This window comes from Amblyomma americanum, chromosome 1 (genome assembly GCF_052857255.1).
Source record: "Amblyomma americanum isolate KBUSLIRL-KWMA chromosome 1, ASM5285725v1, whole genome shotgun sequence".
Taxonomy (NCBI): Eukaryota; Metazoa; Arthropoda; class Arachnida; order Ixodida; family Ixodidae; genus Amblyomma; species Amblyomma americanum.
The window spans coordinates 218,503,382-218,517,068 of record NC_135497.1 but is presented as its reverse complement, the minus strand read 5'-3'; the positions used below and the strand labels follow the sequence as shown (position 1 = coordinate 218,517,068).

The 13,687-nt window shown below is 48.7% G+C and overlaps 1 protein-coding gene across 1 annotated transcript in view; it reads right to left on the bottom strand.

The window, feature by feature from the left end:
- Window positions 1-13,462, bottom strand: part of LOC144114635 (protein qui-1) — a 565,534-nt gene extending 552,072 nt beyond the window's left edge. The window contains exon 1 of the mRNA XM_077648494.1: window positions 13,075-13,462. The gene's annotated coding sequence lies outside the window, so the exon portion shown is untranslated. The remainder of the gene's footprint in view (window positions 1-13,074) is intronic.
- Window positions 13,463-13,687: the final 225 nt, after the last annotated feature.

The window sequence follows — 13,687 nt, the reverse complement described above, 5'->3', positions numbered from 1 at the left end:
AGCTTGTACTATCAACGTTGAAGGCTAGAACTTGAAGCATCACTCCCTGCTTGCCTGCTGCAATTCCAGCTTTACAGCCCGAAGCCTCCATTTCTCCCCAGGTTTTAAACCTGAGTGAACGAACCGAAAGGGGAGGGCAAAGGCCGCGACGTTCCCAGAAACTGTTTTTCTACGAAAAACAGCCGTGACACGACGGGGTCAGATCGAGCGGCGAAGCCAATGCTGCCTAGTCCTCGTACTCTGTTTCAAAACAGTGAACGTGAACAGGGAAGGCAAAGATAAAACGGCACTGATTATTTTCAAGCCGGGACGCAAATGCAGACGCCACGCGCACGCGCTTGTTCAGAGCTCCCAAGATTTATAGCGGCATTTGCTGTCTGCTGTGCGGCGCGCGCGGCTCTGGGGACACGAAAGCGCACTCAGGGATCAAAATCTGCACGCGGTGCGATGCCGTCACGACGGGGCGACAATCTGGCTGCAGGGGCGTGGAGCTGAGCTCCGCGGTACGGTTTTAAAGGAGGCAACGGCCGCCGCTACGGCGGCGGCAGTCCATGCACGCTTGTTGAGTCCGCTACCATACCGCTGTCGGGATCAAGGCACTGGGCGGTGCGCGCTCCCGTAGTTGGCCTTCCCGGGGGAATCGAGAAGCTGAGAGCGCGTTGTTCGAGGGAGGCGACGGACTGTTGATCGCGCCCAGAGAGTTTCGGTCGGTGAGCCCCGCAGGAGAAAAGACAGAGAAAAGACCTGTTCCCTCCGTCCCGACACGGGCCCGATTGGGCAACAGGAGACAGGCAGACGACGTAAGCCCCGGCCCTGGAGATTCGGCGCGGGAATCGATGCGCTTGCATCGGCCTCCCAACTGAAAGAGCGACCGCTGGTCGCGGTGCGTGGCCCCTCGGGATTTCTTTGAAAACTATTTTTGCTTTCTCCTTCCTTCCCTCTCTCTCCCTCTCGCTTCTTTTAAGACGTGCACGCTGCTACTTAAGACGTGTAAATTACCCAGCGCGCCTTTCATGGCCCAGACTGGAGAAACTCCAGTCTCTTATTCGTCGCTGTGAGCTAACAAGCAGCCTCAGCGGGAAGGAAGCCCTCGGCCGTCAGCGCACTATCGTTAGTCTACCTGTTGTCAAGTGAAGCCGTCTCTAACCAGAGCTGAAGAGCGCAAGGACCGCCAAAACCAAAGACGCTTCATCGTTCCATCGCACAAAGTTATTTGTTTAAGCACCTTCCCCTTCGTCAAACCGCTTATTTTTCTTTAACTCCTACCCATGGTCATGTTCATTGTAACAGCTTATTTATTGTTTATTGGTTACCTGCATCTACCCGTAGGGCATTACAGCGGGGGCTACAGGTGTTAAATGTGGACATTATAAATGAATTGAAAGCTTAGAGAAAAGCTTCATTTGGTGACGCGCACACAGTGCCAGTTGGAAAACTGTTCCTGTCTCGAACAGTTCTAACAAAACTAGGATGACAAGAAAACGTCAATCCGATAAGAAAATTTTCCGACCTTCAAGCGGCGACAATCGCTAAATACCTTTCGCTCTTTATACTTACTCTGGAATAATAAATATTGTGCAAAACCTTTGATCAGACATTTATTCTCCGGTATTTTAGCTCTTAGCGTTTCTGTTCGCTTTCTGTCATGCTAAATTTCCGGCTCTAATTTCCTAGAACATGTCTCACTGCCCTATTCTGATTTTTTTTTCTGATTTACTTATAAACTGAGATGTATGTGGGCCTCAACAAACACACGCGTATTAAAGTATCGATCGCACATGACTGAAATTCAGCTGTGTTTTAAAGTCACGCGGTCATTGGCTGAAATTACGCCGCAAGAATCCCAAAGCTGACGCTACCTTTATCGCAGCGTAGTTAACACGCTTATTCCATCGCAAGTCAGATGTAAGAAAAGACTTATCGCCTAAGCGTTTTGCGGTGCGGCCTAGGACAAATAAGAACCACCTTATTTCGGAAATGTGCAAACATGTTCAGAATAGGCCACATGCCAAAGGCTAAGGAAAATAGCGTATACGCACCAAGCGGTCTGAGGGCACACTTTTCCTCCCCTCTCCTTCCCTTCCTTTTCGTGGCTATAAACGCTTTGCTTCCACTGCAATAAACGTTCTTCTGATGCCTACACTTCACTCGTGTGGTTCATGGATCGGGGCACACGCTTGGTGTGAGCTTACGATGTAGCACATAGATATTTAAATTACTTTCTAGTGGTTAAAGTAATATCATTAATTTTAAACCATTACGGATGGTTAGCGCGTTTTCATGCAGAAGTGACGTTAACAGTTTTATTTATATTTAATGAGATGCCCCAATGAGCATACCTGTCTGCTATGGTGTCTAAATCAGCTCGCAAGATTTGTGAACCAGGGATGGCCCATACTACTATATAAACAAAGCAACCATCGGTCAACATCCAGAATTAGCTCTGTATACCAACTGAAATATCATTAATATATACAAAAAATGACGGACTATTTAGCGCGGTTAGGCCAAATGCGAATTAGGTGCGCTAGTACTTCGGTTTTCACTTCGCTTTTGGTTTCGGTTGGATGCTCAGTTTTCAAGGTCAAACAGGCTTCAGACAAAGATTGGGGGAATCGGTGAGTGGGGATGTTAGTGCCGAACCGATAGCGTTAAGAGGTTAAGTCTACATATGCGGAATTGATAATTCTCTAGTTTACATTCATAAATCGCTGAGAGTCCTCATACCACTCCTGGCGCAGTGGTGCCATGGTTAAGCTATGGTTGAATCATCTAGCCACTATAGTTAAGCGATGCGCCACTGCCCTGCGATGGCAGGTGCTGGCACCGGTGAGGCTTGTGAGATCCTGATTTCTCTTCCGAGCAACCTCTCACGTCGAATCAATAATTGAACTGCCACCTGCCATGGTGGCAAGTTTGCTCACAAATCCGATAGACAGATTGTGATGACGTCGCAAGGTCAACTGACCTGCTACCTAGAGGACCACCTAGACAAAGACAGTGGTGAAATCAGTGTGTGGTGTCTTAGTGCTAACGCACTAAAACAGAACTGGTCCCAGCACTAAGCCTTGAGGTACTCCCGAAGGCAACTGGTTAATACTGTAAAGGAGCCCTGTAGGTGTGACGGGGACGGACGGACGGACGGACGGACGGACAGACAGACATTATTGTGGTATATTAATTTTTTGTCGCCATCGTTGACCAGTGGTGAATTCAAATGGATGGACGAGTGACCAAACATCAAGAAAGCCCGGACACAGCGGCTTCAGCCTTTGCGAACCGATAGACCAGTCCAGCAGAGAGTCAAATATTTCTTTACCGTACTGTTCATTGAGGTTACAGGAGCATTTTGTGTGAAATAGGAGAGATTTTTCAACATTTAGGTCTACAGACTACACATTTTCAGTCCGCATAAGCTTGCATGCGTGACTGAGCGGGCTGCTCAGAGTAGTTCATTCAACCAGGATAAACCCTGTAGTGAATAAAAAGAAGACGAGGAAACAAGAACAAAAACACAAACAAATGCGCAAAAACAACAAAAAAACGCTCAAACAGCGAATAACACGTGCAGGCAGAGTGCAAGCGTACACCAAAAAGAACCGGCGAAGGTGACAACAAGTGGTTATGATTATTTATCTGAAGATTGAACCGAAGTTCTCAGGAACGTTTTTTGTTACACGGTGATGCAGGGGTAGGCATATCATGTAATTTATGAAAACTAAAGAAAATATAAACAGTTGGAATTTTTTCGCTTTATATAGTTTGCAAGAGTCCGAGGAGCTACATAATATTAAGTTCTTCCTGGGGCGCCTGTTTTATATTTTTAATTTTAAAGGCAGTAGAAAAGCATTTTCAACTACATCGAGGATATATTATTTGCCAACATCAAGCATGTTCAAACGAATCATACTCGTCACAAACTTTTTGTTCGTGGTTCTGCATACCGTCAGATACGTGCTCTGCAGTTTGATGAAGAATAATATTGATTTTTTTAATTAGTAGAAAGAAGCTAGTCCATAATCTGTTAAGTGAAACCGCATAATTGATACACCGAGAGTTTTGAAACAGAGCCTTTTACATCACACATTGATCGCAGGTCATAAAGATAGGCACAGACTTGACTTCGACACATATATACGTATTCAATGTGAGCGCCCCAAGGTAAGGTATGATCGAAATACAAACCAAGATAGTTTACACTACAGAGACTCGGCTTAGTGCGGAGCCCGAACAAAGATGGCCTATACTGTCGTGAAAAAAAAAGTTGAGATGCTGTAATTGACATATATGAACTGTGAGAACACAAGTTTGTTTTAGGATTTAGTTATGTGCGCTTGGTTCCCAGCGAACTAATGCAAAGGCATTCAGCCCCTTTTTTGTGGAACGCGGACATCTTCAATAAGCCTTGTACCCGCGTTGCACATGTGTTCAAATTCTGTTTTCCGGCGGAGTAAATATTGCTTCCCTTGTAGGGCAAATTGTCAAGTTCCTGGTGGTTAGGTGTGCTAATGTTAATTAATGAGCAAACCATTCACAGGAACATTTTGCACTAGCGAGACGTAAGACGCCATATTTACTCGCGTAATGAACGCACCTGCATAATGAACGCCACCTCCTACATTGACTCTCAAATGGTGGATTTTGTTTTCTCTCACGCAATGAACGCACTTCATATTCTTTTGGCGCAGAGTCAGGTGGTGATAACAGTCAATGCTAGCAGGCGCCCTTTTTTGAATGAAGAAATAACTACGCAATATTAAAAAGCGCCACCTGACGAACGTCAAGATTACTATAACTCATACTACGGGATCCACAGCCAATAGGAACGTTCCGCGAGGAATTCGGCAGCCAATAAGCATTCCATCTGGTGGCGAATGATTCGCTCTGTTCTATTCGCTATATTAAAGACTGTAGCAACTTTTGCATTTGGGCTCCGGGCTGAACGCTGTGAGTTGTGCTCCCTTTAGACAGCTTCATGGGCAGCATTGCAAATTATACGCGCGGCTTTACGATAAAGGTTGCTCATCAAGCTCTCGAGCAGGGAAGCCGTGTTGAAGGTGCATTTTGGTTTATTTTCAAGGTGTGCCGGGAAAAAAGGACGGCTCTTATGCGAGTAAATACAGTATTTTTATTTCCGAGCATTTGCTTAGCTGCTCGAATTATTGATCTGCCTAGACAAGCCAGTATTCGGCAATATTCAGCAGTTGCAGCCAGTGTTGTCCTGTGTTTTCCTCTTGAGCCTGTTTTTTTCCTTCAGCTGGAAGTTCAAACAAAGATACCACCAGGTGGCTCACACAAAATCCGCGCGCACGCCCTTCAAACCCTCCTTCACATTGGAAAGAGTTAAGTCAGAAGACAGATGGCACGCGGTCCGGGTTCTTAGATGACTGAGGAAAATCAGCTGTACCTACAGTGGTACTTGCCTGTGCATGCCAGCTTATACCTATAGCCGATCAACCTTCAATCGTAATAGTTTCGCTCACTGGGCTGTGACATCCGAAACACGCTCGGCTGCCAGCGCCAAAATTTTCATATCTGTTTCATAATGTTTGTAAAGAACATTTGCTGGTCACTCACTGGCGGTAAAACCTGACCCCGTTTCGTTGCGTGATGAGACATCTGGCTTTGCGTCACAACCAAAGGTGGTTGTGAAGCCTGAGGAGTCGTGCTACTGCGCATTTCCTGTCCCTGCTGCTCCTTTTGGTGGCCTGCCTTTTTGAGAGCTTCGAACATCTGCGTGGCTGTCTGCCGCCCTTCCGTTCATTGCGGCTTTCGCGAAAGCGTTTCACACCTACATCCAAGCGTCACACATCAGCACAAGCTCTAGGCAGGCCGCCGCGATGGTCTGCGCTGCGGTGAGGCAGTGCTTTCAAACCGCGCGTTCCGCTGGGAGCACGTGCCTCGCCCGCTGAGAAGTATCGACTTTCTGCAGCCGAGTTTGACTGGAACGGTCGATCATCCCGGACGGCATTGTTCCAAATAGGCCGAAAAGGATCAAAGCAGCGACTTATCGACCGGTACTGTTTCGATTTGCTTGTACGTTAGAGTTGTGAACTTATCCCGTTCTCTGTAGGAGTATAGATCGTGATGCTCTTTCCAAAAGAATAAAAGCACCTGTAGGGTGAACGCGGTCCCTAATGCACGAGAAACTTTTATCGGTTTGTGGGAGCGACCTAGTAGGAAAGAACCGCGTTGGAGATCTTACCTCTGGGAACTAAGGCAGCGCGCGCTGCCATTAATATATGCGGAAACTTAGTTCCCTATTTTTCCAGTCCATAGTGTTTGCAGTTCTTCCGCTTATAGTGAAACGTCAATCGGCGAAGAGAAGATTCCAAGGCGACCCGGTGACAAAATTTGGTGCCCGCATACTGACCTGCGTCATTACCGCGCCAGTTTAAATCTGGTGACCACAGACTCGAGTCTTTTGTTATGTGGGGTTGTATTTCTTGCATATGGATTCAGCTTAAGTTAAGCTAGTGTCGTTTCTCAAATTAGACGCAATTCCTGCAATATTTCGTTCGCTGGTGGAAGAATAGCTTTACTGAGTTGAGCATACAAACTAACGCCGTAATCATTTCTCAAGAAAGAAGAAGATTATCTCTTCAGTGAAAGTAAATCGTGAGCTACTCATTAAAATAGGCAGAAGCATTACCCCGTTTCATTAGGACACACTAAAAACTGTGTGCGCCTCTCTGTTACCCTCGTTCTCTAATGGTGGCTCAGTATATCAATATTTACTACTGCCTTCCGGCGTAGATCAGTTCACTATCACCAGCCTAGAAGGGATATAGTTAAAAATAAAAGCGTTCGCCGTCTTTTTATGCTGCTGAGTGACATCGATATACAGATAGCACCCCCCTCCCCCCTCACTCCTTTCGTCCAAAAATGCATTAAATCCATAGCCCACAAGGACCACTCGGATCAAGTAAGGTACAGTCGCAAAAGCGCCGATTACCTGCCAACGGCATAAAGTAGTTACTGTGCAGCGGGTGGGTGCGGGAGTTTAGTTAGTAGTTCTAAATGACCTGTTGTTTTATTTTCGAACACTGCCAGGATCACGAAGGTATTTACACGCCTCGTTATAGTCGTCTAAGAGGGTAAGGTTGGTCCTCATTCCTGCGCGACGTGAAATGTGCAAAACGCTCCGGGACTTAGGCGTATACGAAGGGACCAAGAACGAGAAGTCGTATGGCGATTCTAGGAGACTAACTACTGCCGGCCACTTTAAAAAAATGAGGTGAAAGTGAAATAAGGAAAAAGTAAGAGGACACGAACAACAGCCAAAAAAAGGCGCGTGTGCTACGATGATACTTCTGCACACACACAGTCCTTTTTAGTATGCTGGCGTCTGAATATTCACGAAACTTCTCGTGCGATAGCCAGTGATCACTCGACAATAGCCCCACATATTTACAACGTAGTACCATGTTCCCGCTTAGCAGTACAAGAGAGGCCAAAAAAAGAGGCATGTCACTAAGAAAACGCGTGCAGTGCTTTTTGAGCATACGAATTCAGCTTGGCAGGTTAGAAGACATCCAGGGATGTTAAAAAAAAAGTTATCATGTGCACTCAGAAGAAGGAACGTAACGCTGTAAAGTTCCCTGAAAAAAAGGAAAAATTCCCCGAAGGGAACATCACTGCCTGGAAGGCGTCCTAGGCTTAGGATCAAGGCAGGACGCAGTGCCGTTGCAGAGCCCGCAGCTGGGAACTTGGTGCCGTGAACCAAGCAACGCTCTGCTGCTCCGATGTGCCCATGGTGCAATTTTGCGCACGCAGGAGGTACGCTGTCAAGGAGCGCGCAATGAAATCTAGCGAGCGAGGAGAGCACTCAGACGAGGTCCGCTTGATTCATGGGCGTTCGTGCAGAAAGCGTTTGCAGAGCAGAGGGTGGAAACGAGAAAGATACAGCGCTGAGCAGATCATTTCTGCACAAAGCTGTCGTCATTCGTGGGAATCTTAAACTACGCCCCAGAGTCAAGTGGTAAGGAGTCAGTGACGTCGAGGTTAGGAGCTTGGGGAAGCGGACAAATTTAAACCACCAGCCTTTGTCAAAAGTTTAGAGCCCAAGGGGTTTTGCTTCTAAACCGTTTAGGGGGGCTCCTTTGGAAGTACAAACGTTCAGAGGAGAGACGAACCAACTTCCTCTTGCCTTCATGAGAGCTGGAATGCTGGGAATGCATAAAGAACCGGACGGCGAAACCCACAAGCAAACTCCGCTCGGCTCTAAACTTTCGGCAAAGGACACATTCCATTCGAAATGAGACTTAGGTAACAAGGTGTATTCTCTAAAGAATCAGAATCGCATACGTAAAAAAATGTTGTTAGATGTTTGATTGCCTCCATACTGGCGACCTATAACGACGCTCTAAGAACCGAGGTCTATATGTTGTCAATTGTTGTCTATGACAAGAAGGAAGATTACTGCAGTCGTAATCTTTGCAAGATAAAGATTACTAAGCAAACCTGAATGTTTCCGCTCTAGAGTATTTTGCACTCGCTAAGCGAAAATAGCCTTAGCAGAATTTTGCCGTGAAAATTTGCACGAAAAAATATTTTTCGTTGCAAGAACATAGAATCTAGAGGTAAAAGAAGCATCGTAACAGCGGCGTATTATTCACTAACAGAAAACTAATCCCGTGCTTACATTCTGCAAAACAATACCTAATGTTGTCTCTGTATGTCTCTGTTATCGTATTACTCGAGCAAGTTTTCTAATTCCTGACGGAACTGACCCTAGAGCCTAAACACGAACGCTCTAACTTTTTCCTTAACCAGCAATACTATATGTTTTCAGAAGGTTCTTCTGCCTTTACTCTCAGGAACACATGAAATGGAACTAAAGGCGGCTTCGTCATATAGGTCATGACTGTACAGTTTAAGATTTTTTTTTCTGCAGCAAGCCTATTTATTGCTCTTCAGCCCTTGATCTTACTTCGCCATACAAGTCAGCAGAGCTCACTTTGGCATACTAGCTACCCAGGAGAACATATTTTGTTCATAAAACGCACTAGCCCAGAATAAAGTAAAACGACCCGCACACGCTTGGAGAATGACAACGAAGCACTGATAGCGTTCTCAGCAACGGCAGGAATCAATACTGGCCTCGCCACGCGCCGCCGTCATCAGCATGGGCCCATCAATAAGAACCCCCCGTCTGCAAGACAAGCGCAGGCGCCGCCTTGCCGTATAGCACTGCAAATTGCGCTGCGTAATTCGATATACCCTTTTGCGAATGATCGATTATAGCGAGTTAACGTGAGCAGACCCGCCTGAAAGGTCCAGGGTTAGTCCCAGCTATAGGGGGTCGCACCGCGCGGTGCTTCTCGGACAAAGACGTATACAAAGCATGTAATGGTATATTTTGAGCAATGGCATACTGCTATGACAGGGAGACAGGCGTTCTTCCAAAGAACAAAGCGCAGGTGGGTGCAAACTTTGGTTGCCGTGACTAAGGGCCTCTGACAGTGCTTCCGCGGTGCACGATAAACTCAGCGCTGGCGAGATAGTTTGCACGGAGTGTAAGGACAGACGGTCGAAATGAACAGTACCCGGCCTGTAGACACTGTTGGAGGTATTGCGAAATGTGGACATAGCTAAAGAAACATTGATATATGTGCACAAAATAATTGCTCTAAAACGGCTTTTGTCGCTATGGATGTCCACTTCCAACGTGACGGCAGAGTTTTTGTTCAGCAAATAACTTTGTGTCAGCCCTAATGAATGCGTGCATGCAAATAAAATGCCAGCCTTGGCGCGATTCTAAGGCATTATTCCATGCTTAGCTGAGCGGTCAGTATACTCAGCTAAACAAGGAATAGTTTCAACGACTACGGATGCGCATTGCAAGCAATCAGGCTCCGAACTAACTACAAACTGAAGGCCTGGAGGTGATGAAACAATGATGAAAGCAGAACAAAAACAGGAGAAGGATGGCAGACGCATTGCTGTCATGTAAATTATGGCAGAAATCCACGATAAGCAGCGCTCGAGCTAGAAGAAAAGTTTCATTGTTTGTGAATGCAATACTTTACATGCACGCATAAACAAAATGGTGTCTCTGAACTACATAGCGAGTGCAAGCAAACCAAAAATCTCATTTGTGGCGTTAATTGTTCTTTTGACAAAACTCTAGAACAAACTTGATGGTGATGGGTACTTGTGAGTAAGATCACCTAGCGCACAAGTGCATGCCTTCAGCTCCCCTTGCTTATAAGTTAACGCTCAGTGTTTTCATGCTCATGTGTTCTGATCAGTGAGATCTCCTTGAATTCTACTAAACATGCCGGAAAGGGTATGATTAGAACGAAAAAAAAAAGACACTTGGTCATACGTACCTTGCTTGATCACATTAAGATACCTTGTAATAAATCTCCAATGTTTTACACGTTTGCATCCCGCTGTTTAGGAGTTGACAGCAGCAGGGCAAGCATTAAGGAGAACTTTTGAAAAATTGACCCCTTGCGTACGTAAATGAGAGCTCAAAATACTGATAACAAAACAGAACTTTTTTTCGTACTTTATCAGCGTTTGCATTTGAAAACCAAGGCTGATAAGGCTCGTGCTTTGAATTGGGGTGCGGCTACCTTTTTTTCTAACCTCGAAGCGAAAGAGGAGAGCGAGGTACACAGGAAGGGGGAGATCGCAGCTTCTCGTAAATGCGCGTGAACTTCGGCAGCGAACAACTAGCGCGGCCGATTTTCCGGTGTTTTTGAATTCGTTTGCTGCCCGACGCGTGCTTCCCTTAATGCGTCCAGGTTCACCGCTCCACCTTAAATTAATGACGCGTTTCTGTCTGCCCCGTCTGTGCGGATGTGCGGGTCGCCTCGTTGCATTCACGCTGACTGAATAAACTGCCGCATTTCGGTGCTTTCTCTTGCACAGGGAAGTGAACAAAGATTTGAGGCTTTCCTTTTAACTTCTTATTTTCCGGATCATCAGTGCGGCCTGGTTAGGACCGCTCGCCCTGACCCTGCGTCTAAATGAAGCATACCGCGGGAGGATGGGCCAAAAGTGTTGAACGGGACTCACACTGCCCGACCAACCAGAGCGCAGGAAGGCGGAGCGTCCTTTTTACCGATGCTAGAGTTCCCGCGCTTTGTCCGCTTATTAATAGCAGCACGCACGCAACAGCGCGCACATGGCGCATGTGCTGCTGACGGGCGCGCGGCGACGCCTATGGCATAACGATGCAACGCTGTCTCTTTTCGCGGGGATTACCGCCCTTGGTGGCGTGCCAAGTGGCGTGACTTAAAGGGCGCGGCGGAAGTTCCGACAAATGGCGCTTCCTGCTCGCTACAAACACGGGCTCCGAACTCGCTTCGCGGCAGAAGCCGTAGGACAAACAGAGGAACAGGGTCGGGAGTTGGGGGGGGGGGGGGGGGGGGGGGGGGGGGGGGCGGCAGTTTCGCGCGACGGCACACCGCGCGCGCTTGAGCGACAGTGCCGAGCAAACTTGGAAAGAGATGTCGCAGGGGGCCCAGGTATAGTGTAGCCCCAGAGCAGGTGGCAAGGGGGAGGGGGGGGGGGGTGCGGCGAGGGACCAGGGCGATCGATTGCCGGTGCCTGCCTCAGGTCGCAGCCCCGCGCACTTGTGGCTCCGGGCCACTTGTGGAGCCCCCGTGCCGCTGGAGGAGATAAAGCCGCGGCCAGCCTCTAGTGCTCTGCTCGGCCCTCTTTCCCTCCCCCGCGTATTCCCGTCCTTCGCTTCGAGTTCGCTCCAGAGGTGCCGCGGCACTCGACTGACTGCGCGTACGGCCCAGCGAGCAGTTCCGGGGAAACAGCGTACGCCCGTGTATGTGCGTGACGCGCGAAAGCGCTGGGCAGCCCCCCATCCACTTCTGAAATTACTCCGTTGCCTATTTCAGCGCTTGCGAACACTCCAAGTGGCTAAAGAGTGTAACTATGTGAGTGCGCAAAGAAGGGACTTACTATAACGCGAGTTCTCTTTCTGGGCTCATCTTTGTGGGCGTATAAAACGGCCCGAAATGGCTGCGCTGATGAGGGATAATCCTTAGGTTGCTACTGACTGAGTTCTCCGTTTCTTTGGGCCTTTACTTTTTTTTTTTTTAATTGGCTGCTGTGCTGTAGCACCTCAGCGGTTGAATCTAATGCATCTTAATGTCTATTAAGATGCATCAGACTTAACGGCTCGAATTCCCCTCCCCCCCCCCCCCCCCCCCCCCCTGTTTCATGTGTTGGTTTAGTTTGTTGCCAAATAAACGACGGTATTTCCCTGTAATAGACAGCTGTCTAGATAAATCAGCAGCAGCTGCGTTGCATGCGCATATCCAGTAACTTTAAGAGCAGTTGGACAGTGAGGCGCGTTGTCGAGTGTGGTGTTTAAAGAATTTGCAAAAGGTTATCTGTACAAACAAAGATTGAAATGAAGACTCGGAGGGTTGAACGCACGAGGCTGCTCCGAATGGAAAGTTCGAGTCGACATTTGCCGACGGTCTAGCTTTCCTTTTTTGTTTTTGTTTTTTTAGGAAACGGGTAACTGAAAAACTTTCTGCGATTTGCATAGCAGCTCTATATAACCAAGAAAATAATATTAGCAGAAAATAAGCAAGTGAACTGTATATTAGGCTGCATAGTAGCGGGGGAACGAAGCGATATGAAAGACGAACGCGCATTGGCCATTAGGGAATGTGTTATTTACAAAATAATCTTCTTGAGCCAAGCATCGCCAATTCAGGTGCCGCTTTTCCGGGGAAAGATGCCACCGTTTCCCGAGCGGCACAGCAGCGCCAACACCTTATGGCGCGACCGAGCTGTAGGCTCTGCATAATTGAAGATGAGTGAATTTCAATAAAGCACTTGGCGCGAATCCCCCCTACAGTTATCGGCCCCGCTTGCCACCTCATCCGCGCACGCTCGCGTACGCAAACCGCACATCGCGAAGAAGAAACCCAATCGAAATGAAAAAGACTCGCGTTGTTTTAAGTGCCTAGGTAAACACACCTGGGCGCCGGCGGGCCCGGAGGCAAGCAATTACCCAAAGCGATGCCCGGCTAAGCTCGCCGGTTATCGTCCGGAGCTCTGCTTTCGCGAGCCAAGTGGAGAAAGTGAACTCACCGGAGTAGACGGGCAGGTGCGGGACGAAGTGCCGGCCCGAGAGCCGGCGAACGTCAACGCGTTGCCTTCTTCCCGCTGTTGGCTGGAGCACGCGCGCGCGCGCGCGCGCGAGCTTTCAAACGGCGCGACGGGAAGAGAGCTGGGAGCAGCACGCCCGCGGCTGCACTCGGCGGCCTTTGAGCACGATGAGAGCAGCAGCCTTGGAAGAGCGCGACGAGCCCGCGGGATGCGATCGAACTGGCCGCGCGCGCAGCCGGCGAGCGGTGCGGCAGCCGGCGGCCCGGGCCGTGAGCGGCGCTGCTGCGGCCGGAGGGGGGTTCTTTGCGGAACGCCGAGGGGGAGGGCCGCCAGCCAGGTCGATGGCGAGGGCGCGTCGCTGCGATGCACGTGCGGCGACAAAGGGTTGACGATGACAGTGCCGAAATGAAGAGCCGACGCTGCAACCCCGGGGGCCTCCGTGTGGATCGGCGCGAACAGCACGCCTCGCGTGGCACGGGCGCACGAGCGAGGCGGCGGTTGCGCTCGACCTTGGGCCACCGGCGACAACCGCGTAACGAGGAACCACTCTAGGCGACGACCCGTGTTCAGGGCCTCATCAGGCCACAAGAGACGC